The sequence below is a fragment of the Hirundo rustica genome, chromosome 2 (genome assembly GCF_015227805.2).
Source record: "Hirundo rustica isolate bHirRus1 chromosome 2, bHirRus1.pri.v3, whole genome shotgun sequence".
In the NCBI taxonomy this organism is placed as follows: domain Eukaryota; kingdom Metazoa; phylum Chordata; class Aves; order Passeriformes; family Hirundinidae; genus Hirundo; species Hirundo rustica.
In genome coordinates this window covers 28,096,633-28,121,466 of record NC_053451.1, presented here as the reverse complement: position 1 = coordinate 28,121,466, position 24,834 = coordinate 28,096,633, and the positions used below count along the sequence as shown (strand labels likewise).

The 24,834-nt window shown below is 40.3% G+C and overlaps 1 protein-coding gene across 3 annotated transcripts in view; it reads right to left on the bottom strand.

The window, feature by feature from the left end:
* CASR (calcium sensing receptor) overlaps nt 1-14,493 on the bottom strand; it is a 75,365-nt gene extending 60,872 nt beyond the window's left edge. Inside the window, exon 1 of one of the 3 annotated variants that reach the window (XM_040057103.2) lies at nt 14,477-14,493. The gene's annotated coding sequence lies outside the window, so the exon portion shown is untranslated. Of the gene's footprint in view, nt 1-6,751; nt 6,770-14,092; nt 14,213-14,476 lie in introns of those variants that run through there. The other 2 variants (XM_040057102.2, XM_058419491.1) reach the window with 2 other exon arrangements.
* Between the last annotated feature and the right edge of the window lie 10,341 nt (nt 14,494-24,834).

The window sequence follows — 24,834 nt, the reverse complement described above, 5'->3', positions numbered from 1 at the left end:
ATATGCCAAATTTCTTTGCCAGCTTAATTTCTTGTTCAGTCATTTACTTCTTGTGCAACATTGAATGCAGTAAAAGAATTTTCTGGTTCCCTAGCCAATAAATAGATAACAATTAGCTGTGACCACTTTTGTGGAGGATGGAGGATGTTGAGACTGAATAATCGTTCCTCAGCAAAATGAAAAACCACAATATTATTCTATATAAAATTATGATAATGATCTGTGTACACCTCTCATAGCTTCCCTCCATGGATCTAAGACTTCCTAACAAACATAAAATTAATCCTTGCCACCACACTCTTGGAAGACAAATTATACTTTGCTACAATTTGTTTGCAAGTGGGAGAATGTAATGAACAGCTAATGCTTACATAGCTAATTTAAAGAAATGCTTTCATGATTTTATTTGTAAATGGTTATTTAATTTCCCAAAAGTGAAACTGAGAAAAGTGTACTATTTCATGCCAGTCTCTCTCCACCCCTTCGGCTCTTTGAAACCTTACAACATCAAGCCTGTAAATTCAATTTCTCTGTCTGGAGGCTCAGATCTAATAGGTCTGTCTGGAACATCAGTATCAAGGGATCTTGTGTTCAGAGTTTAGAGGAAAACAGCAAAGAGCTTTCTGGAGAGACACAAAGAAAAATTCTATTATTTATTTTATAGAGAGATTATTAAGTGACATATTATTAGGTGATAACTACAAGAACGTATTACTTTTATTAGTATCATCTCAGTATTACAGTATTACACTGAAATTTATTTACAGATACAGAAACAACAACAAAAAAAGAAGAATGTACTCTCATCTACCTATAATTTGCCCAGGTTCTCTCTGCAGCAGAAATCATCACTGCTCATTTCAGAACAGGACACAATGAGCTGGGATTGTTAACCTCCCACCTCAGGTCCTACCATAATCTCCAACAATTTTAAGTTCCTTAAGCACTAAGGCAAAAGAACTTCCTGTTACTATCAGTAAGTGTCCTTATTAGCAATGAATATTCTTACTGCTAAGACTTACACATACTCTTACATCATCACTTTTAAAAAACCTATTTTTGTAAGCCTGCTGTATTTTTGAGCCAGTAAATTTTCACTGGTGTTTAAATTTTCTGACATACTTACTGACATACATATCAAGGGTGTTTTTAAAAGCCCATACTGATTTTCTATCTTCAGTCTGTCCTGACTGAAGGACACAGCTGGGTAAGTTTCCCAACCATATTACTGTACACATGTTCAGACCATCAGGAAGAGTCAATGCTCAAACTATACTCAGGAGACAAAAAATGAGTACTGCTCTGCTGAGATCCAGGAACCCAAGTTCAACGCTTCCTTTTCCTTTGTCAAAGGTGGGCAATTTTTCAGCCAATTGTCCTTACCACAGGCATTTGTCATGATACCTTCTATTGAGAACTATGATTCAGACACCCCCATTGCTCATATTTTTGTATTTGGGTGATTAATATTTCTGAATTTATAACATATGTTTATATTCAGGTATTTCATGTATTTATGTATTTAGAAACACATAAACCCATCAGTGTGCCTTTGTGTGTTTGTCAGTCTATATGCTATCAGCCTAACTGTTCCTATCAACTTTGCTGCATCTTCTAGGATCTAGCCATGTTGAATAAAGTTTGCATCATGGCAGCCCTGCAAAACTTGCAGCTTTAAAACAACACCGTTTTTATGGGAAAACCCCCAATGTCTCGTTTGCAAGGGCAGAGATTCCAAACCAATATGGTCACATAGGTCCATCACCCTAAGAGGTTCAGGCCTTGAGACAGGTTTCTGTTTAAGCAAAATTTACTGGTAATGCATTTGACACACATTGAAATGGATTAATCATTGCATTTAGATCAGATTTCCCTAAGCCAGAGAGTCTTATATAGACCTATAAATATGTAGATATTCAAATATAAATCTGTTTCCAATAGAGCTCCAGCAAAACGCATTGCTAAAAAAACAGAGCTACAATGATAAAAGGAAAGTAGGAAATCACCTGAAAGGAAGAAATTCTCTCTGTAACTTATATGCTTCCATGACTTGATTTACATAATTTCAGTTTCTCTGTCAAATCTTACCCTCACTTCTTTGGAGCAGTATAATCCACAACATCCTCAGTATCCTCTTCCCTATTCACAGAGAACCACAAGCATCTGCTGTTTTGTTGGTGAACATGCCGGCAGGCTGCTCAGATGCTGGGCTCAGGTCTCAAAAACTGGTGTTTTAACCTGGGATGAAGAACACATATCTCACCTGCAGAGCATGAACCTCCAAATGTGACCATTTGCCTATGGTCAGACCACACAGCAAGAGGATCAAATCAAACTTGTAGTGTGGGAAGGTATGACAACAGGAAATATAGGGAAAATGCACAGCCCCAGAAAGCCAGGAGCTGGATTAAAAGAGGACATAGCTTTGAACAAAGGTTCAAACTCTGCTCTAATTTTTCAGTGCAAAAGAGGTGTCCAGACAAACAACACTTGACAAGATTCCTTTCTCTTGATATTGTATGATCTCAAAAGGATCCAACAGCCCTCCACATGCTTTCTAATTTCCAAACTAATTACAATTTAAGACCATGGGATAGCTAATATTACTTGAAGAACTGCAAACTAAATTGATTCCTAATACAAATTTCTAAACAAATATTAAAATCTGTGTAAAGCTAATTAAAATTTCAGAACCTGCTTTCAATTTTACCTATATTTCTTTTGTAATTACATGATTACTTATGCATGATTAAATCACACTCTAGACAGGTAGTGGGAGTTTTTCCTCAAAATACAATTGAACCTGAATGATTATTTTGCTATTTTATATAAATGAGTTGAAATTGCTTCTGTCATGGAAACACATGACCTAGAACAGAGCTGAAGAAATAACTAGCTCAGCTTCACAACATGAGCTCAAGTCTGCTCTATTCATCCATTTTTTTTCATTTTTCATCTCAGTACAGAATGAACGAGAATGACCTTTTGATTTTTCAATTGAGATTCACTTTATCACACAACCTGTGTTTACACAGTCGTAGAGTATTCCTAGAATAATATCATGTCAAGCAGCTGTTACTGTAGTTTTATATGTATTAATGTAGAGTCTTGGAGCATGAAGAATATTTCTGAGGAAATGGTCCAAGAAGACAGTGTAAGAAGGACAGCTCAGTTATCAATCTGCAGAGGAACCACAAGATCTTCTTTCTTTAGGCATTTAGGAAAAATGCCTAAAGAAATAGAGGTATAGTGAATAAGAATTGGGAAAAGGTTTGCAATCTGATATAGTTACGAATTTTGTTCAGACTGAAGACATCTGTATATTTTTAAATACGATTATTACTCTTAACCATTTAAGTTGTACTGTAAACATACACCATGTTAAACAGATGTCAGGCCTGCAGAGGGCTTTACAAATGAAATAAACTGTGGGGCAGAGGTTTATGTTTTGCCTCTTTACAATTTACACAATCAATGCAGATAAGGATTTTATTGCTTTATTAATAAAAATTAAAGATAGCAGAAAGCAATGAATCTAAGCATCTGTTACCACCCATAGTTTAAACAGTTGACTGAGAAGAGACTTTGTGCTGCAGCAAACAATTACACAGAAGTAAACATCTCTGTACAAGTCATGCCAAGGTTCTCCAACTGCTCTTGGCATAAGACCAGCAAAGGTGAAACAAAAATAGCTTTATGACATCCTTGCAGTTGCCCAAATCTAGTAACACGTAGAGAGGCCAGCCCCATGTGGCCCTGCATGCCACAGTGTAGCGACAGGACTGCTCTATCACCCACTTGCCTGTGGTTCCAGCAGGGTATTTGGTAATTCTGGACCACAGGGAGAAGGTGAACATTAATTCTCACAGGTGTTTTCCCGAGGCACAGGAAACATTAAGTGAGCTGGCTGATACTAAGGCAATAGGTCTCTGGATTTCAGAAACAGTTCAACTGAAAAACTCTCCTCTGTGAACTTTTTGGATGAAACAATGCCATTATATTAACTTAGAGTGCCTTAATTTAAACTGGGCTAAGTATACAGGCAAGAGAGGCAGAGAGCACAGGCAAGGCAACTGAGAGCAGCTCAAGGAGGTCTTGGGGTGTTGGTGGATGGAAAGATGACATAAAGCAGCAACGTGCACTTCCAGCCAATAAAACCAACCACATCCTGGCTGGCCACCAGGTCCAAGGATTTGATTCTCTTTCTCTATTCCACTTTCATGAGACCCTACTTGGAGTGCTGCATCCAGCTCTGGGGTCTCTGTCATAAGCCTGGAAAAGAGAAGTCTGAGGGACACCATATGGAAGCCTTTCAAAAAAAAGGGCTGCAAGACTGCTGGAGAAGGACTTTTTACAAAGGGATGTAGGGACCGTATGAGAAGTTTAGAAAAGAGGTTTATGAAAGAGGTTTAGATTAGATATTAGGGAAAAATTCTTCCCTGTGAGGATGTTGAGACACTGGAACAGGTTTCTCAGAAAAGCTGTGGAGGTCCCATCACTGGAAGTATTTGAGGCCAGGCTGGATGGGACTCTAAGAAACCTGGTCTGATGGACGGTGTCCCTGTCCATGGCAGGGAGATCAGAATGGAATGATCTTTAAGCCTTCTTCCAACCCAAACAATTCTATGATCCCACAGGTCATTGTGTTCAATTTCTATCAGCCCACAGCATGGAAAAGAAAAGATGAGAGCCATGAGTTATCTAACACTACTGCCAGCTCTTTTAGTGAAATCTTGTTCTCTCAATTAAGAGATATAGGTCTCATAATCCCTTTTCCCAACAGGATGCGAGCTCTTGCTCATCTAAAATACTTAACCTAGGAAGGACATGTGCATTGTTAGGTACACAGCAGCACTGCTGCATTACATGCTTAACTAAGAATTATGAACTCTCTTTCCTTCCTAGTTGTAAGGTTATTAGATACCTGAATAATTTTTAGTGCTTTGCTTTTGAAGGAGAGGTGTAATATTAGTGTGAGCATCACAGAGATACATTAACTACAATTACTGTCTAAAGCCAGAGACAAACCATCAAAAGAAAAGAGGAAAAAAGGATGAATCCCAGTGAGGAACAAAATATTTAGGCTTTTACATGTTTCATATGCTTATCAAAAATTCGTCCTTTCAATTTCTGGGCCTGGAAATCAGATCATTTTTCAAAATTGAATATAAGTTGCCATCTAAACCTATACTTAATTCAAGGACATGGATACGAGTGTAAGTATCCAACAATAGAAATCTCAACCTGAAAATCATAGTTGTGCATTTTTTCTACTTTAATAATCCTTGCTACAAAATGGGAAGTTGTTACACTGCAATTAGACATTTTTAAAAGCTCTTTCAGATCTTTGGATGAAGAACAGTATCTCAATGCCAAGCTGTTGTCAACATTTTTACTGTCTGGAATTGTATGTTTAAAACTCTATCAAGTCAACCTTTCATATTTCTGAGACAGCTATTTCAATATGTTTTGATTTAGAACAAAAGACCTTTCAAACAAGGCTATATAATGTGGGGTTGTTTCAAACACTGCCTATAGTAACAACAAATTCTTAATAGTCCACGTGTGTTGCGTGCAAAGTGTACTCAAAATTTACAAGATTTACTGTTTTTAATGGACATCCTTCCAAACCTACTTGCCAGTTTACAAATTGCTAACAGCAACAGGAAATTGTGAGGACAGATTGCACCCTCGGTGTCATCTACAGTTTTCTGCAGCCCCCAGGTTGTTGGCACAACTGTCAACTAGTCTCAGTTACATGTTAGTAATTCTTTGGGCAAGGTATACAAAAAGAGAGGATACAAATTGCTGTCTGCCTGTTTTGCAATGTTAATAGAAATTACAGCACCAAGATTTGTTTTAGACTTCAGTAATTGCAGCTATTGCCCTGATAAACATCACAAAATACATATTGAGTATGAAAATGAGACTGATACAAATCCCCTCCCAGAATATAATTTTCACTTTAAAAACTGCAAGTATTAACAATGTCATGGCATTGCTTGTAGGAAAGACATTTTGGCAAAACTCTAAAAGTTTCAGGAAACATAAGTATTTTCAATGTAAGTAATTTACACTCTTTTTTTTATAGTCACATAAAAATAATCTGTTCCTCTATAATAATCTTTGTCAATGGTCTCTTCTCACAGGATCTTATCAGTATTTTCAGTGTCATCTGCCAGGCACTGTCACCAACCTAAAGGCTCTTAGAAATACGATCATCTGCAGCTATAACTAATAATAGTCCTTACTTAGAATCAAGAAAAATTAAGTGCTATGCCTCAGTGTCAGTAGCAGACAATTATTCTATTTCTACAAATACATTCTGATGCACAATGCAAGAAATAAGTTATTAGGGGAGAAAGAAAACAGGTAGTATATAGGGAAAGCATCTCATCCTCATACAAACAACAAACAAGGAGCACTCATCCTCACAGTCTGTTGTTTCCCCTTGTTTACCCTGTTCACTCCAGCAAGGATGATAATCTTCCCACATTTCCTTTAGGCAGAGTGCCAGCTCTCTGTCTGCCTCAATTCCCACCCCACTGCTGCCTCTTGTCACATCTCCCCACATACTCCAGACCTTCTCACTGCTGTTGGTTTCAGTACTAACCCTGCAGCATCTCTCATTGCGCTGTGCTGCCAGCTGTGGTGCTGATGATAAAACATCAGACATGTCCTATTTCAGCTAGAGCAATTCCAGTTTGACAAGCAGGGGAAAATGGCTGGATCCAGGCTCCTACATTCATACCTTCAGCTCTATCACTGCACACAGGAAGTCCAACGGCATGGAGAACCACTGCACTTCTCTCCATATTGTTCATCTATGACAACGAGCAGAACGTATGGATATTTCTGATTGTACTGAGTTCCTTTCCAATTTTCCTTGTCCTCCATAAAATGCCGCAGTTTACCAACTGAAAACTGAAATAGACTCTATGGCAGCAATGAAAATAACTAAAGCAAGACATCTACCAAAGACTTAATCAACTTCATTCTGTCTATTTCCAGTATATGGTGACTGATCATGCCTGTGTCAGATTCCAGCCACAGAGTTCCAGATGCACCCATGGTCAGAGCACAATCTTAGCAACAATGTACCTGTGACTTTGGTGATCAGACACCACATGGGGTTTCACTTGAACCTCAGTTTTCAAATTAAACTAAACACCTTCACCTTTCATGGCTGTGAACCAAAACTTCAGTGCTTGAGTAAAACAAATAGAGCAGAAGAGGAGGAGGTTGCAATTACTAACACTGAGGAGCTAAAGTTCAAATCCTCAAATGTTCTTGAGATACTCATCACCCTCTTAAGCCACAAAGAATTTTCCACCCCCAGAAGGTCATCCAGCTGCTGCTTAAGCCTGGAGGATTGGGATCTCATCTCTGCAAGCTAGTACACTGACACTGTGCATCCTGCACCACTTCATGGACAGACACTGCTCAAATCTCTCAGCTGAAAGCTCCCAGGCAGAGTATTCAAAGCATGTGATATAACTGTGGAGGAGGGAGGGTAAAGGCCTGTTTAAGATTAAGCTCAGCTTTCTGATTGACTGATGCTTTCGAAGGCTTTGGTATGAAAATGGACATGACACATCAGAGATTATTAACTATGTAAACGCTGTTTCTTAAAAAATGAAAGCAGCAATAATTGTACCCTAGCTAGCTGCTGAAATTACTCAACTCAGGACTATCCTGGGAAGTAAAAGAAACACAATATGTTATCAATGTGTTTGTTAAAGACAGAATTCTAAATTATATTAAGAATTCATATTTATACATGCATATATATTCACACATCACTGATGATATTCATGTCTGTAACCTCATTACAATGCTTTAGACAAGGATATCATATCAAGCAATGTACTGAAAAGACATCATGGCACAAAATGTGGAACCTATTTCTGTTACTTCGAAACCAGACTTTTATACTCAGTTTGTCACTCACTAACTGAGTCCCTTCAATCTCTAACATGTAAACCAGGAGAATTACAGTTGCCTCCCTAAGGTGAGATAAGGATTATAGGCATGTTCCCTGAAATAATAAACACAGGCAGCAGAAGATTTAGTATTACAGCTTTGTTTATAAATCTATGTGTTCTTCCCATGCTGAAGGCCACTAAATGGAGGAGATTCATCAGCGGAGTATGACATTTTATAATTTGTGCAAGAATACGACAGTCTTACAAAATATATGGCTATGCAGAAGGCATAAAATATCTGTGGGATTTATATGTGGCATAGATTAGTTGTCCTTTGAGCAGATTGTTGTCTTTCCAACACAAAGTTCCTGTAAGGAACTACCCCCACAATTCAAAATACTCACAGAACGCTCATATAAAAAGAATTGCATCTGGTGTAGAGTGTACTGCTTGTTGTTGTCTGGGTATCGCTTAGTTAAATTACTCCTCAAAGGCTAAAGGTAGAACATGTTCTCAGAGAGGTCTGAAAACTGGATCTTTGTTGCAGGGCTTGGACAGCTGGCTTGCCCAGGGTTAGTCAAAATGTCCTGGTGAGTACCAATTATGACACATTCAAAATATTTAAAAACATATATAGAGCTAAATTGGTCATCTTGGAAACAACGACAATAGCAGACTGAGTGTGGTACATGTGGTCCCATTCAGTCATGGCGTCTCACAACAGGGTTTCAAGCAGCGTCAAAAAATGTGTGTTGTGTAGTAAAGACAGCAGTGAGGTGAAAGGTGGAAGAAGATGGGAATAAGGAAAAAATCCCTTCCACAAGCACCTACTGTTAAGGCACTAGTCCAGATATTTAAACTTGCCTGCACTTCATGCTTTGCTAGAATATCAGAGATAACTGCAGCGTCTGACAGAGGTGACACAGGACCTGCAAAAGATCTACTCTGTGCACCTGGAATGGACTCAATGAAAATTTTAAAGGTACTTGAATCTTTCTGGGAAGATGAAAGGGTGCAAACAAAACTGTGTGACCCATAGGTCCCTAATCTGTAAAGTCACTGATGAACTCCATCACCACCAGACCTCAACCTCCCTTTTCCCTTGTCACTGTGGAGTTTTGTGCAGTGGCCCACGTGAACACAGCCATGAGTGAATGGTTCCATGGGGCTCCTGAGTTTGGTGGACACTGACACTAACAGTGAGTATGAGACACAAAACTTTTGCATTCTCTGGACCAATCAGTCTGCTCTCAACCCTTATGTATCCATGTCTAGTTCGTACTAGAGGAGCCAATCATAATGGGGTCAGAGGAAATCCCCCCACAGTATTACATTCATTCAACAGTCTTTAGAAATGTTTCTTTACACAGGCAGTTCTTAAACAAACTTCACAAGTAAAGCTTAATTAATAGTGCCAGGCCATGGGTGAGCAGGAGGGTAGAAAAACAGGAATGAGGAATGAATGTCTTCCTTTTCAGGAAGATTAGGGCTAAAAGGTAAAAAGAAAGCACAGAGGACAGAAAGCAGAAAATATAAGTTAGATAATACTTCTTGGAGGAAAGGACAGCATCTGTTAAGCTCTGTCTTGAGGAGATGACATGAAATTGAAAGATGAAGAGTCTTTCATCTCCTTAACCTAATCTGCCTAAGACAACTTCAGCACTCTGTGGCAGGGACCAGCTCTCTTTTCTGTTTGCAGAGCATACTGTAGACCACTATTCTGGTTTATAACATGTTCTCCTAAGTGAAGACAAGCATCAGGTCAGGAGCCCCATTGCTTGCGAAACCCAGCAGACTCTGAACAGTACAGTGGTGCTGGAAGGATTTTCTGACTGAAAGCAGAAAGTCAGCAGAGCTGCTTACAGCAGGAATGATTTCTACTGACACTTCAATATCAGATTTTGCTTTGGGTTGCTCCTAAATGTTCTGCTTATCATAGTGTGTATGTAAAGAACCCCCAAACCCCTCGTTTCCCAATGTTTTAATTCAAGATACCAAGTGTCCAAGAATATCAGCAGCCCAACAGGCAAAGAGAATCATTGAAAAGCAAATTCTTTCAAGTAAAAATGATCTTTCTGTAGATTAGCAGACCTACACATATGTTGACTATTCATGTTAATCATCTGAAAAATAATCTGAAATCAGCTGTTTTAAGTTTAATGATTTCCTGTGTATTTGGTTTGCTCTGACAGGTTGGTGCATCTGTTATCTATCTTTTTAAAGCTCCCAATTGCTATTTTCAAGTAGGAATTTTAATTAGGAAAAATTACTAAACAGATTCCGTAATTTAAGAAAGTGTTGTAGTACATTTATTGTTGCTCATTAGAGGTTACTTAATGCATTTCTAACTTATTTAAGATAAAATACCTGGTTTTAGATGCTGAATACAGTCACACATCTCAAAACCAGTGTATTTGTGCAAACTATTACAGAAAAAACAAACAAAAAAATCCATCAAGGAATTCCTGTAGGTGCTAGCATGGTCACCAAGATAATTTTTTTAAACAGAAGCCAAAAATTTAGCTGCAATGATCAGACTATTCACATAACTTTCCTCCTGTTTTGGTTGTGACATGTCTTTGTGTTGACTGACTTTTATCATTTATTTCAGAACAATACATGTACCTTCTGGCTGACTCACAGCTATGTAATAATTTTTTGAGAGGACTAAATTCCATTTCATGACTGGCTACAGGCTGCATCATAAATTCAAGACTCCTCACTCTCCACTGATCTCCCACAGATGCCAAAAGGAAGCTTGTACAGAGATCAAAGGAAGAATTTGGGCTCTGTGTAGTAAAATAAAACTTTCAGTTGTTATTTTTTACATCACATTCAGAACTGCTTACTGGAAAATGTTCCCTTTGCTAGGATCATTGCCACCCTTGCCTCCTGTCTCTTTTCTCTTCCCCATCCTTCTTTTTTTTTTATCTGTCATCCTTTTCTTCTCTTTGCATGTATCATGGCAGATTCCCACTCCCTGTGCACTGTGTTGGAACGGTCTCTGTCTGTAACATGCACAGTGCCACCATTAACTACAAGTACTTGCATTCTGACAACTCCAGAGGAACTCTGGTTCAAATCTGTCTCCCAGCTGAGGACATAGCACTATTGCCCTCACTTTCTGCCTAAGAGAACATTGCATATTTATATCTGCAATGTCACAGCTGGGTTTAACATTTCCTTCCCCTTCCTTCCCCCCCCACCAATATTTTTCAAGAATCAAAAATCATGACCCAGGCACTTACTAACTGCTTTACCCATATCAGACACTCACCCAGGTGTTCTGTATCTCATCCACCAAAGTATTCAACACCAAGTAGTCTCTATTCCAGGCAATGGAGGCAGAGGCAGGTTAATATGCCAGCCCCAAGTGCCTCAAATTAACTATTAATAAATAAAAATTAAAAGTTCAGTAGCATAAAGTCTTCCCTCTAACTCCAACATGGATTTAGATCAGTAAAACTGGTTTCAGACACAGGGGTTCTAGTTATAAGGACCACATGCAGGCTGCAGATCAGAGAAGTGGTCAACTGACCCTATGCACCACAACAATCAGATGAATCATCCTGAAAATGGAGGGGAAAATGATCAGACACTTTTGAACCCCTCTGCTTTGTCTGTTCTCATATGTCAGCCATACTATAAAACAATGCAAAGTTTTTTGCATGGAAATTCCAGCGTGCTTTAGAAACCCCTGTTTCTAGCCAAGATCCTGTGAGGTATAGCTCTTGTCCTCGCTTTTTTGAAACCAGAAAACGGAAAGAAAATTTTTTGTCTGAGGTCAGCGTCCAAGCCCAGAACAGATTCTGGAATGATCTTTACGGAGTCACTAGATTGTGTTCCCTTCACCATCATTTCATGTAGATGTGCAGAGAAGACTGTTACTAAAGCTACCACCTTTCTGTCAATGTTCTCCCTCAGTCTACTTGGTGTCAATAATGTTCTCAAAATCGTTGGCACAAATTAGTGCAGGTAAAGAATTCTGCGTTCTTGCAGTTAATAAGTGACTGAGAAAGGCTGTCAATTTATGCAGAAGAGGTTGTTTGCAACCAACAGTAGATGTAACAGCTTGCAACCAACATGCAGATAGAATGAGAATAAACTGAAAAGGTCCCCTTGTCTCATTTGACATTTCTGCTCATAATTCAGAAGACAATCCTAATAATCTTATCAAATATCAAGAAAATATTGAGGTTTGAGAGCAGTAGAAAGGGTGACAGACCTGGGATCTGAATTCTCCCACCAAGCCATAAGGTTTAACACAGCAGGGAGCTAGTCAACTTTTTCTGCCAATATTGGTCTATTGACATTATGAGAGTGATGTCGAAACTTTGCCTACATGTCATCCACTCCATCACTAGCCTTTCTGAGAAGTTAAGGGTAGAAGAGTCTGGTGTCAACTGTTGTAATGAGATTTGACACACACTTGGGCACAGAGTTAGGGTCACCCTAATAATTTTATAGATGTGTCAAAACATCAGCCTTGTCATGTCCTAGAACAAAAGAGTTTGCTTTGGGATGCTTTGTATGGTTTCTAGTCACTAACTTGCCATAATCAATCTTCTTTAAAAATAATTACTTTTCAACAATATCAATTACATCAATTAAATGCCAGCTACATTTTGGAATAGTATTTCATCTGAACAGCCATTACCACTGCTCAGTTAAACATATTCCCAGTAATCATCCAATTAATTTTTTCACTCTTACAGCTAGAAAAGATGTAAGAATTCCATCTTCACAACACAGGGATCAATGGCCAGACCCCAGTGAATGCACAGAACACAGAAACAGATTTGCTTCTTAGGGCTAAAATTTCTATTTCTCATTGCGAAGAGAGCTTAGTCCTGCAGTGTGGTGAGGGGAGATGCATAGAACAGTAAGTGAAAAAGGTGCACAACTGCCCAGCCTCAGACTAAATCAAGAACAGGAGTTAAGGTCTCTAATTTCCACAATTAGCATAAGCACTTTCAGGAGCACTACGGTGCCTGGGAAATAGCCTTAACAACGCCTCACTGATACTCCCCTGACCTTGCCCCTCCCAGCACATCCTCTCTGCGTTTACGCCGGGTGATGAAACTCGAGTAGGAGGCAAAAAAGTCCCAACTGTAACAGAGACGCTACTAAAAAGGGGAAATCGGGAAAAGCCTGCAAAGTCACTCTCCTCCATGATACACGACCAAACAGGAGAACTGCACTGGCCGTGGCTGGGAGATGAAGGGCTACTAGCCCCCTCCTTTAAATCCAGCCCAGAGTGTCCAACAAGGTTAATCTAGTTTGCACCATGCCTGCACAGAAAGGCACACAGAGGTGGTTTTGGGGACAGAGCCTGAGAGGGAGCAACAGTACAAAATGGACCACCTGTTTCAAGCAGGAAAAATAAAAAATCAGTAAAAAGGGAAACACCTCAAACAGATACGAAAATAATTTTAAGCATCATATCCCATATCTACGTAAGTAAAAATGAAGATTTTAAGGGCAGATTCTGGACTTCTCGAAAACTCTCTTCAGACATACGGTGAAATTTGTTTTGAATAGTGCTAAGGCTTCAGAAACTCGCAGCTGTGGTATAAATTAATTTTCAAGGTCCTGCTATCAGTCACTTTCTATCAGGATCAGCTAGGCGATTTTTTTTTTTCCCAGAGCGTGTGATTTCAGTAAAACAACTTGTTGCTCTTTAAAGTTTTGTTATGAATTACTGTTCTTCTTCCCCTCAATATTATTTCTAGATAACTTGAGCCAGAGAAAACACCTCAGAGCTCTGCGGAAATTTCTCCTTTCGCCTGATCCTACAAGTATCAGAAACCACCCTGCTCAAGATTTGGGGAGGGGAGGCGGAGGGGTCTCTCCGTGGAATTACGTCTGCAATCTGGCACGGCCGGCCGGGCTCAGCCTGAAGTGCCCCCGGCTCCCCGTCGCCCTCGTCTCGATCCGCACCCCGCCCTGCCCGGGGCTCTGCTTCTCCAGGTTTCTGCACCCCAAAGCCGGACCCGGCGCCGCGCAGCGCTCCCCGCCCGTCAGACCCCGCGTGCTGCGCCCCGTCCGTCGCTCCCCCGTGTGACCCCAGCGCGGGCGGGCTGGTCCCGGTGGGAGCGCTGCCCGCCCCGGCCCCGCTCCCATCCCGGGCGCGCTCCCACCGCCCCGAGGGCCCGCGCCCCGCTCACCTCGTCCCGCCGCCGGGGCCGCTCCTGCCGCCACCAGCTCCTGCCCTCACTCCGGCGCTGGGCAGGGCGGCGGCAGCAGCATCCCCCGCCGGCCCCCCAGCTGCTGCGGCGGCACTTGCAGCCTCACGGGAACCGGGGGCGAGGGGAGGAGGGGGTGGGGGAGAGAGAAACCCCTGGCCAGGGCCCCGTCCCAGCCCTCCCCGCCGCCTCCGGCACCCGGGCCCGCTCCCACGGGCCACGCAAGGCGGGGCGGGCGGCGGCGGCGACCGCGGGGACCCGCCCGGGCGCTCCTCGCTCCGCGCCGCCCCGCGCTGCCCCGCAGGTAGCGGCGGCGCCGGGCAGGCACCGCGCGTACCGCCCCGGAGGCGCGGGGAAGTCGGATACCTCTCCATGAGACTCTCTGCAGCCGGGCTTCGGGGCGCTGATCCTGCGGCTCCCCGTGCAGCGGCACTCGACAGGTTGGCACTCGGGTACTTAACCCTGCAGCAGGACGCTACCGCGAGGGAAGGAAAAAAAAAAATAATAAAAAAAATCATTGCTTGCTCGGTTTTCTTTTCAAGACTGGGGTCTTCTTCCAGCTCACAATGAAAAAGTCTGACCTCCCGGTTTATGCTGGTCCCTGGTACCTGAAGCTCACACAGCAGACACCGGGGACCTGTATTTCTTGAAGATGAAAATCCTCATCTTGCTCTGCACAGTTAAATTTTGGTATGATTATGCAGATTTTTACAGCTACAGATCTGCTATACCCACCAGTTGATTTGGATCTTAAGAATGGAAATGCAGAGAACAAAATGTTTTCATTATTATATGGTAGCACTTACATTATTACGCTGCTTTCCAAGTCCAAAAATCTTTCAGCACTGTTTGCAAGCAACAGTCTTTTGGGATCATGATATGGTTTGTATTTGAAAACTCTTAACCTCATAAAATGCTTCTTTTTAAGGAAAAGTAGCATGTAACCCTATGTACAGCCTCTGGTGCCATTCTACAGCCCCGCCTTAGAGGTTTGGATCTGTCCTGAGCATATAGTTTTCCTTTGCCAAATAATAACAACAGAAATGTTGTTATAGTTGCAATATACTGGTGAGAGTGACACTTACAATGCATTAAAATGTGTTGTATTTTTACCTTGAAGAGGTGATAGAGACCTTTATTTCTGACGGAGATCCACGAGACTTAACTTTAGTAAATATATAGTCTACATATTATTGCAAAAGTACCCACAGACCTGAAATCACTTATGTACTCAAACAGCATTTCATGTATTAGGATACAGCTAATTTTGCTAAATAATTGGTTTTCCTTTCCTACTTCTTCTGCAGTACATTAATTTTTCAAGAAATAGATCATCATCCTTTTGATAGTTATTACAATATAATTGCAAAACCATAATAAAATGCCAGCAATAGCTTTCTTATTTCTTAATCATGTTTAACTGCAGATGGTTCCAGATACAAGGTCTACAAATTCAGAGAATTTCCTCTTAAAGTTATATTAAACTTTGATTTACAGCCCCAAGAAAACGTAACACTTCCCTGCAGCAGTCAAAAGTCTTAATGTTTCAAATCCTAAATCAAAATAAAATCTTGTTTGAAGAAACAGTACAGATATCTTTGTACACCAAGTATTTGGACTCAGGCTCTTGAGGACTATGCTGTAGCATAGCAATGAAATATAACTTTTTTTTTTTTTTTTTAAGTCTGTTCTCTCGTGAATAAACTTGAGAACTGGAAGATGGTTGTTTTAAACAATCATGTAGTTGTGGGACAGAGACAGAAAAGAGGAAAGAAAACCTTACCAAAAAATTGCAAACTCCAAACTTCTTCCCCAAAATCTGTAAATCAGCTACTGCTGTATTCATTGCTGCACTATCCCCACATAGCCAACCATGCTATTTATGCCACAGGGGTTTTTGTGTCCCAGTACTTCATGGATGGCTGTATCAAATAGAAAACAATGTAACAGAAAGTTTTATTTTTAATTTCTTTCTAGCTCCCCATTATCTGCAACTTCATCTCATTGTGATGGCTTCTTCCACCAATAGCAACAATAGCAACAGAACAAAAGCAACAGAACAAAAACTGTTTCCAGCAATAAAAATCAGACAAGGAAGAGATAGCAGGACAAGTCCACTGGACAGTCTTTGATCTTGCTGGACAACTCTTTGTCTTCTAGAACTCAGCAACACAAGCCAAGGTAGTAGGATGGCATCCATTCAGGGTCCTTGTATTTAAGCCTATGCAGCATGGTGGGTATCCTTCCTCTTTCCCACCTAAAGAGTTCAAACAGATCATACCAGAATGCACTTTATCAGGGCACCCTCAGATTCCAGTGTTTTGGGGAGCCCAGCCAGGATGTAGAAGGCTCAGTTCTTTCCATTTCTAAGCAGATTTGAACCCACATCTCTCACTTAGCAAGGAAATAGCCTAAACAGCTGATCATGGAGCATTCCAGAGGAAGAATTACCTATGCTGCCCTTTTCAAACCCATACTATCCTTGATTTTGATTCACATGACCTTATTTTATTTTGAAGTAGGTGGGAGGGAAAAGAAAGAGCAAGCTACTTACTGCAGTGAAATACTAACATTCTGAGTCCTGTGCTAATGACAGTTATTGCGGGTTTGACTCTATTCTCTTTTCAGATGAAGCTGACATTTTTAATAGAGACTCTGGACCCAAGCCAGTTTCAGTAGTGACCTGATTTGGAAATCCTTGCATCTCAGCTTCTCTCTGCCTTTGTCATATATAACAAACATGTAAAATACAGCATAAAAATAACAAGTAAAATCCAAATACCTTTTTTATAAAATTTATTTCCTTCTTTATTGCAATACTAAAGAGCATCAGTAGCTCGGTGATACAATGCCTGTAAAAGGAGGAAAACAACAGATACTGAGAATCACTTCTACTTCAAAGGCACATTTGAGAGCAAAAGGAAAAGGAATACACAGAAATACTGAACCCTAGTTCCTTTGAAAATACAAGTCAAGCCTAGCTTTGAATATTTCCTAGAAATACCTCAAAGCCATTAAAGAATGAAAAGCTGGGAAGGGCCGACATGGAATATCAGACCTAGGGATAAAGGAGAGAAAATCTGAGGTGGCAAGAGACTTTTCTGGCTTCCATGATAGCGTTGTTACCTCTACTGCACTGTGGCCTTCAGGGTTTGATCTCAAAGAATCAAAGGCTGCATTGTCAGGCTAGTCTTCCAAGTTCCAGCAGGTCCCTTGTGATGGAAAGATACCTGCAGTATCAACGGGCAGATTCTTCAGGGAGTTACCAAGGGAGTCTCACAGAACAGGGAGAGAGTTCAGAAAGACAGAAGGATGCTCAGAAACAGCTACTTTCCTCTTGTAAGAGTGTCACTGTAGAGAGGGACACGACACACCATGCAATGTAGCAAAAGCTTCTCGTTTATTTGCTGTGTGTTCCCTTTATATACATTTCTAAACAAAGCACGCACTTAAATTATTGGTTAATTAAAACAGCTCATCCGTGTTCATTGGTACAAACCAATTAACATCAATATATCTGGCAAGCATTCAGAAAAAATCTAAAGGCACGTATTCATTTCTGTTTCTTCAACTACAAAACTGCAAATATCCTTTTAATTGTCTCTGTTTTATCAGTTCCAATACCAACGACCTTGTCTTCTTCCTTTCATGGGTATACATGAATCTTATCAACTTCTTCTTCTGCTAAGTCAGTCATTTGGCTCACAGACCCACTGTCAGCCCCCTCTAGAGTTTTGTTTGATTGAAAGGCTGCTATGGTTTTCAGCTGCATCTCATCAGATGCCCAGGTGCAGTAGCAACTCAGTCCAAAGCAGATTGGGAGAGAAGATGGCAGCTGCTGGAAAGGACTCTTGGAAGAGACAATTGATTGGAGTGTGTCGCTTAGTGGACATGAGTAAATACTCACAGATTTTACTCCACAAGATGAAGGCTGAAGAAAAACTTTATTGTTTACAAAGACCTTGCTTTTATAAGTTTTGAAGAACAACCAGGGATCGGAGGACAAGGCTACCACCTCTCCATCCCACTGGCCAGGCCAGAAGTCCATCAGTTAACTATCATCAGAAAGAAATGTGGAAAAACAAGACGTTTACATCAGGAAGCAGTGGGGAAGTTCAGTCAGAGCTGTAAACATCTCATAGAAGCTCACATAATATAGCAACAGGAGTGGCATCTGTAATCAGCTGGACCACCCAAGGATTTGTGTATATATTGAGCAGAACTAAGGCAGATAGGGTCTCATGGTCTGTCTTTTAGGGCACAGTTGGGCAAGTTATGCTGGCTGATGATTCTTTTGATGATGTCTCTGAGGATTCCTGGTCAGGAATAATGGCTCCGTTGGATGGCATTGCACGGCCACCTTACACAGCTCTTATCCCAAGTTCATTTCCTACTGAGTAGCCAGAGTAGGAAATGTGCAGATGTCATGAGGTGATGGAGTCTCACAAAGGTGAGGGAAGTGGTGAGGTCCTGCGTTGATGTGAGCAGGGCAGGTGACAGCTTGTAAGACAAAGTACTGAAAGCTCCTTATTGCATACAGGCATTTTGTTCATTGAATGTCTCTGGATGTGAAGGACAAATGAATCCCACAGGGGCATTTTCCTTCAGAATCTCTTAAGAGGGGCAACTCTTCCCATCATCTGGACAAAAATGTAGGCCACCTCCCAAACAGAACTCTTGCAGCTCTCAGGTCAAGTCTCTCAAGTCAGACAGCACTCCAAAAAGGGCTTGGAAAGCTTCTTGATTCACCTAGTCCTTGTCAAGGGTATGAACTAGAGCTAGGATAAGCTTCCTGTTCTTGCAAGTTAGCCTCTTCCAGTTTACCTGTGTCCCTTATCCAGGGTGTGCATGTGGCTGGGGAAGAAGGAAGAACCAGGAAGGAGATATAAAGGCTAGATGCAAAGTCAAATGGGTTAACTGGGAAGTTTAATGTTCCTTCTGACTAAGCTTGCTGAGGATGCAGCCGCTGTTTGTCGGAGATGTTATACTTCATACTATGAATTTGAATATAAGTGCCTTGAGCCAGTTGCTGGGAAGCTGGAGCCCAAATCTGAGTCGAATTATTCATGGCTGAGTCTTTTTCCCAAGGCCTAGCATGCTGAGGAGAGTTATACAATGAGGCCTAAACCAGGCTCTCCATTGTTGTATTCTGGAACGTAAGTTCAGGGGAGAATGTGACAAGGAGAATGACGATGTCTGCTTCAACTTCTTAAACTACTTTTACTACAAATAGAAGAAGCTAGACTGATAGTTTGAAGACTGACAGCCCGGAAGGCTGAGGTCTTCTCTACATTGCACAAAGTGAGCACTACAATCAAGGCATATCCCTGTCTCCCCCTACCTTAGAATGTTCTTCAGCTTCTGCTTGTACTGGAGAAGAGGCTTTGTTAAAGCCTTCCTCTCTGCTGAGACTGAATGGTGAGTATTCAGAAGAAAGATGCAAGATGAGTTTTTATAGGGATTCAGAGAAAATGTGAGCTGCTAGGTTGTGAAGGAAATGCTGGAGAGAGACTGAAACTGTTAGAGGGGCGTGCTTTGGCTGTGTAGATGTGCCTATATCACTGTCTAGTGGCTGTCCCATGGAACACAAGTCCCTTTGCTGCAGCTGAACTTCATGGATACACCACGTGCTCAAATAATGAGTTCTATGTTCTTTAAGCCAAAAAATTTTCTCCCCCTGCTGAGGAACATGAAGTTTGTGTATCTGCAACACATGGATCCCTTACAGAGGAGGAGATTTGCTCTTGAAGGACAGTTTATGTTGTTTTGGTCAGTGCAGGAATGAAGACAGGAATTAGCTTTTGGTTACAAAATGCTTGAGGATTAGACTGGTATTGCACTACCCAAAATGAAATCTACTGGTCCAGCTAAGAGTGAAACATAAACAAGGCAAAATCTGAATTAAAAGCTGCTAGAGAGAGACAGCACCCAGTGTGCATTGTATAAAACCAGCAGCCCTGTGGACTGAGAACAATCCAACAACAACTCCAGCCCAGCTCCACAAATGTTATTGAACAAGTCTCATGAAGGTGTGTCCTATGTGAATTAGCCTTAAACAACGAGGACTAAAAATCTCAAGCCTGTGCCTTCTTCCTCCCTGCTGTCTTGGTTTAAAAAGTTGAAAAGTCATGATTAAATTGGCTGCACTTGTTATTTAATATGTTTTATTTAGTTTGTATCTATGATTTTTTAAAATATTTATCATATTGCTAAAGAATGGTGACTGTTTTCATAGAAACTGGAGATGGAAGAGACCCAATAAGTTCACATCCAGTCCATCCCCCCTGCTGCTGCTGCAGAATTGCTCTGCATGTACATTTTCCAGGACCACCTCCAAACTAATTTTGAAATGTTCTACTTTCTTGGCGAGGGTCTGTGCTCCTCGTGTACAGCTCTGGAAGTACCTGGTGATGCCCATTCTCATATATCCTTCACTCCTTTCCCCCTTCATCTTCTTTACTATCACATTTTCTTTACTCCTTTCCCTCTTCATCTTTATTCTTATATTCCTTTTTTGGGCAAAGGCACTTCTTATTTGGAAACTTAAATGTTTCTTCCCCCTCCTTAGATTTTTTAAAAGGATCTGCGCAGCTGGGCAGGGTTACTCTGGCAGATGCAAGCAGCCCAAGCAATATCATTTGAGCAGTTATTTGTTGAGCAACACTACCCTGGAATATCCTGTCCTGGGGAGTATGAAAAACCAAAACAAAATCTCCAAGGTATTTGCTGAATATCAAAGCAGAAGCACACAGAGAACATTTGCCTTCTATTAAAGACAGCCAAGCACACTCTTCTTAAAATCCTATTCTCCTATAATTCTTCGGCAAGGAATTTTCTGCTAAATATATTATTTATAACTATTGCAGTTTCTTTGTTTATTACCCAGTCCCTGTGTTGGTTTGATCTGCAGGTCACACTTGGTCTACTTGGGGCAGCTTAGTGAGCTGGCTGTTTTCCCTCATGACAGTCATTTTGTGCTTCAGGAGCTAGCCATGGATAAAATAACAGTTTCATGTCCACATTTTATGATTGCTAAGAAAACTTTCCAGATGTGAGCTAGACAAAATGGATGTGGTGATGTCTGCACCAGAAAGCTGCCAGCTTCAAAAAATAATCCCAAGAGGTATAACTTGCTTTCCTCATTTCAGCTCCAAAGCCTGTTAACAACTCTTTAAGAATCAGCGTGGTTAACAATGTGTCTGTTTGATCATAAATTAAGAGACAACTAGTGTGAAAAAACAAGCTACTGAGGATGAAGCTTTCTAGCATGAGCACAATAACTGAAATGAAGGCAAAATTTACTAGTGTCTGGGTGTTTGCTCTTCTCAACAAGGCTTCTCCTGTATTCTCTGATCTTTCTTTGGTCAATTTTGTTGTGCTTCTTTTGTTGTTGTTTGGGGTTTTTTTGTTTGGTTGGTTTTTTCTACTAATGTTAGCTCTCTCACTGTCTTCCTTTATTTTCACACCTTTATTTCTTCTCTGTATTTCCATCATTTGGTTCAGGTCAGCCACAGAAAACTTGCACACATTGCCCTGTCCTTTTTACATTAGGCTGAACCACAAAAACAGCACATCAGCCTGAGGAAATAGTGATTATTAAGTCTGCAGGTCTGTAAATGTTATTCCCTTTGTGTTAGTCTGCATTTAGTGAAATGTTGGGATGGAAAACCGTCAAAGCTGACTTCAGAGGAGGCTTCCAAACATCTCTTCAGCATGGGCAACCCAAGCAAAAGTTATACTACAGGATTAAAAACAAACACAGAAATCAGAAATACTTTGAAATCAGAAGACCTTTTGAAGTTTCAGGAGCATTTTCCTTCATATATTTAGAAGGGCTTTTGGAGCACCAATATGTACGTACTGAAAATTTTCAAGGTGAAAACTGAACCGTAAGTGGTCATTTACTCTTGGGAAGCCTCTTGATCTCTCATGTTTCCTACAGCTCCTTAGCTCCCATCTTTCCTATTCTGCTGCTCATCTATCAAGAGAATGAATCTCAGAAGTGTTGCATTTCAGCCAGATTTCTAACCATATGTGTACATATGCTTGCTTTTTTGGGTTACCCTCCTAGCTCCTTTCTCTTGTAATTTCTATTCCATTTTTGAGTTGCACATACTATCAGCCCCCAAACTGTAGCATTCCCAGAGAATTTGCACTTTGAATAATAAACAGATTTCTAAGAAGAGAAGAATCTTAATTAGCTCACCCACTAACTATAATCTTAAAACGTGATTTATTCAAACAGTCAGTGCTGTTTCATGTGATTGCAAATGTGAGCAGATTTTGACAGATTGGCTGGGTGTGGGTCTTGTGCTTGATTTTGGTTACTTCAGGTATTATGTGCCTTGACGAACATTAACTGAGATGAATCCTAAGTTCAGCTGCTGCCATGGTTAATTATTCTTGATGATGAAAATTAAGAGCTATTTTTCTCTACAATCTTTGTAAGTCAAAGTTTTTACTCTAGTAAAGACTGAATGCTAAGGCATTCTTCTACATAAATCACAGGGTCTGCCTTTCTACAAATTAGTTACTGTTTCTTATTGTTATCTAATAACAATAGACATGAAGAATTGGTGGAGTGAGTGGTGATGTAGAGAGGATCACTTAGGATACTTACTGTATTACACATTACAGGAGGTGACTCAAAGAATAAGGCCCCATCAAAAGGTCTGAACAGCTCTCTGAAGGTTCTCTATGCATAAAGACTCAGCATGTGGCAGTATTTGCTTCTAAACTTCAGTCAGGACCTTAAAATTTGAATGAAAAAAAAAAATCTTAAAAACAAGATTAATGTAGTTAAGCTCATCTTTTTAGATTCACACAAAATGCCATGAGTCTTCCTCTGCACTTCTACTCATTCACAACAATCTAACCACTTTAGCTGATGTTGAGTGAGAAATGAGATAATAAGAAATTCACACACATTGACATTGTGCATTGTGCACACTAAGGTTTAGGACTCAACTACAATGAAAGCACTTGGACATCTCAATGGACATGCAGATGAACGTCAAGTTCACCCAAACAATGCATCCCAGAAAAGTGTTAATTTGTAAACTTGAGACCTTCTGCCTCTGAATTGGACTACTGTAGCAACAGATGGAGTGTTGTATCAAGTGCAAGTGTTCTTACTTTAAGACAGATGGGCTTAAAACTGGAGATGAGCAAGAAAAAGGACATAAGAATGATGAAAAATTTTGGAAAAAAAGCCTCAGTGAAAATTTGAAAAAGAGAGATTTGTTTAGTTTATGAAAAGGAGGATGTAGGTGTGGGTTTATCACAGCCATTCAGTACCAACATGGTGGCGGGCAAAGTGGTGAATAGAGTTTAGTTTCAAAGTCAAAGTCAGTTTTCTGGTACTAAAAGGAAAAAAAGTAAATAACCTTTCCTGTTTGGTGTTCCAAGCTGGGGAGAATGAGATGGGTAAGCTCTCAACTCCTCAGATATGGAGAGACACACATTTGTTTGCATTTACACCCAGACACCTAGTCCAGCAAGACAAACTTATTGGAATCTGAATTTATGTAAATTCAGACTTGAAATCAAGTAAATTTGATAATATTATTGACTAATAGTTGTCAGCACAATTACCAACAATTACTCATGCAAAATACTTTCTATTAAAAACTTTTTTTTTTTGGTAGTTAGGACATTAATACCAAATCCAAAAATCACTATTACAGAGGAAATCAAACTATATGTTCACAATGCTTCTGTCTTTATAATATCTCAGCCTCTGAATTTATGCTTTCATTACAGTATTGTTTCATCATCAGTCTTAATGAAGCTCTCATTAACCACCTCTGCTTTCCTGTGAAAGGGTCACATGCACTATTCTGCCATTACTGAATAAATCTATTCATTAAAGAAAGGAAATAATTAATCTCATCTTGTGTCACAGTTGCTAATGGGATGATATGACATCTAAAATGCAGATTAGAAAGTACATTGTGTTTCATTTAAACTCATAAAAAGTAATTTATAATGTTGCTATTGTATTTTACCTACTTTTTGTCATACTCTTATTATGTGCTTCTTAGGTAGAGTGAGTCTTCAAGATTTTATAGATGATGAGAAATTTCTGGCTGGCTTTTAAATGCTCATGTTTCGGTTAATATTGACATTGTGTTTCAAGGGCAAGGAAAAAAGAGGTAATTGTATTTTGCTATATGTCCTACTACATTTTTTTCTATGTCAGTCTTAATAGTTTCCATGACAAGATGCCTCAACTAAGGAAGTATTTTTCTTCTTGGAAAGCTCTTTGCTCCAAAACCACACTTATTTATGCATTGCTTCTTATTTGTACATAGGAATCAACTCACTTGAATTAATACCCTCATTCAGTATTGCAAAGATAAGTTGCAGATAGTTACAAGAATGAGGTGCTCTGTCCTGCTGGGCATTGATTTATTCCATAGGCTTTTAGTGCTAGGTATTCGTAAACCTTTCTGCCATACCAGCTGTGACTTGGTCTAATTGTCTGTAATAAATCTTGGTTCAATCTTGTTTACCTCATTATCTGTCAGTGACTGGCCAGTTTACCTGACTGATTCCACAGGCACACCCACTCCTCTGCCTGGTGGCCAATTCAATAACTAAGCCACTGCTGAAATAAAACAAAGGGACCAGACCCCAATAGTTCTGGATTTTAATAAAAAAGAAAGAGCCTAACAAGATACTTCAATGAATATAATTTATCACCTGGTTGAATCTGAAGCTAT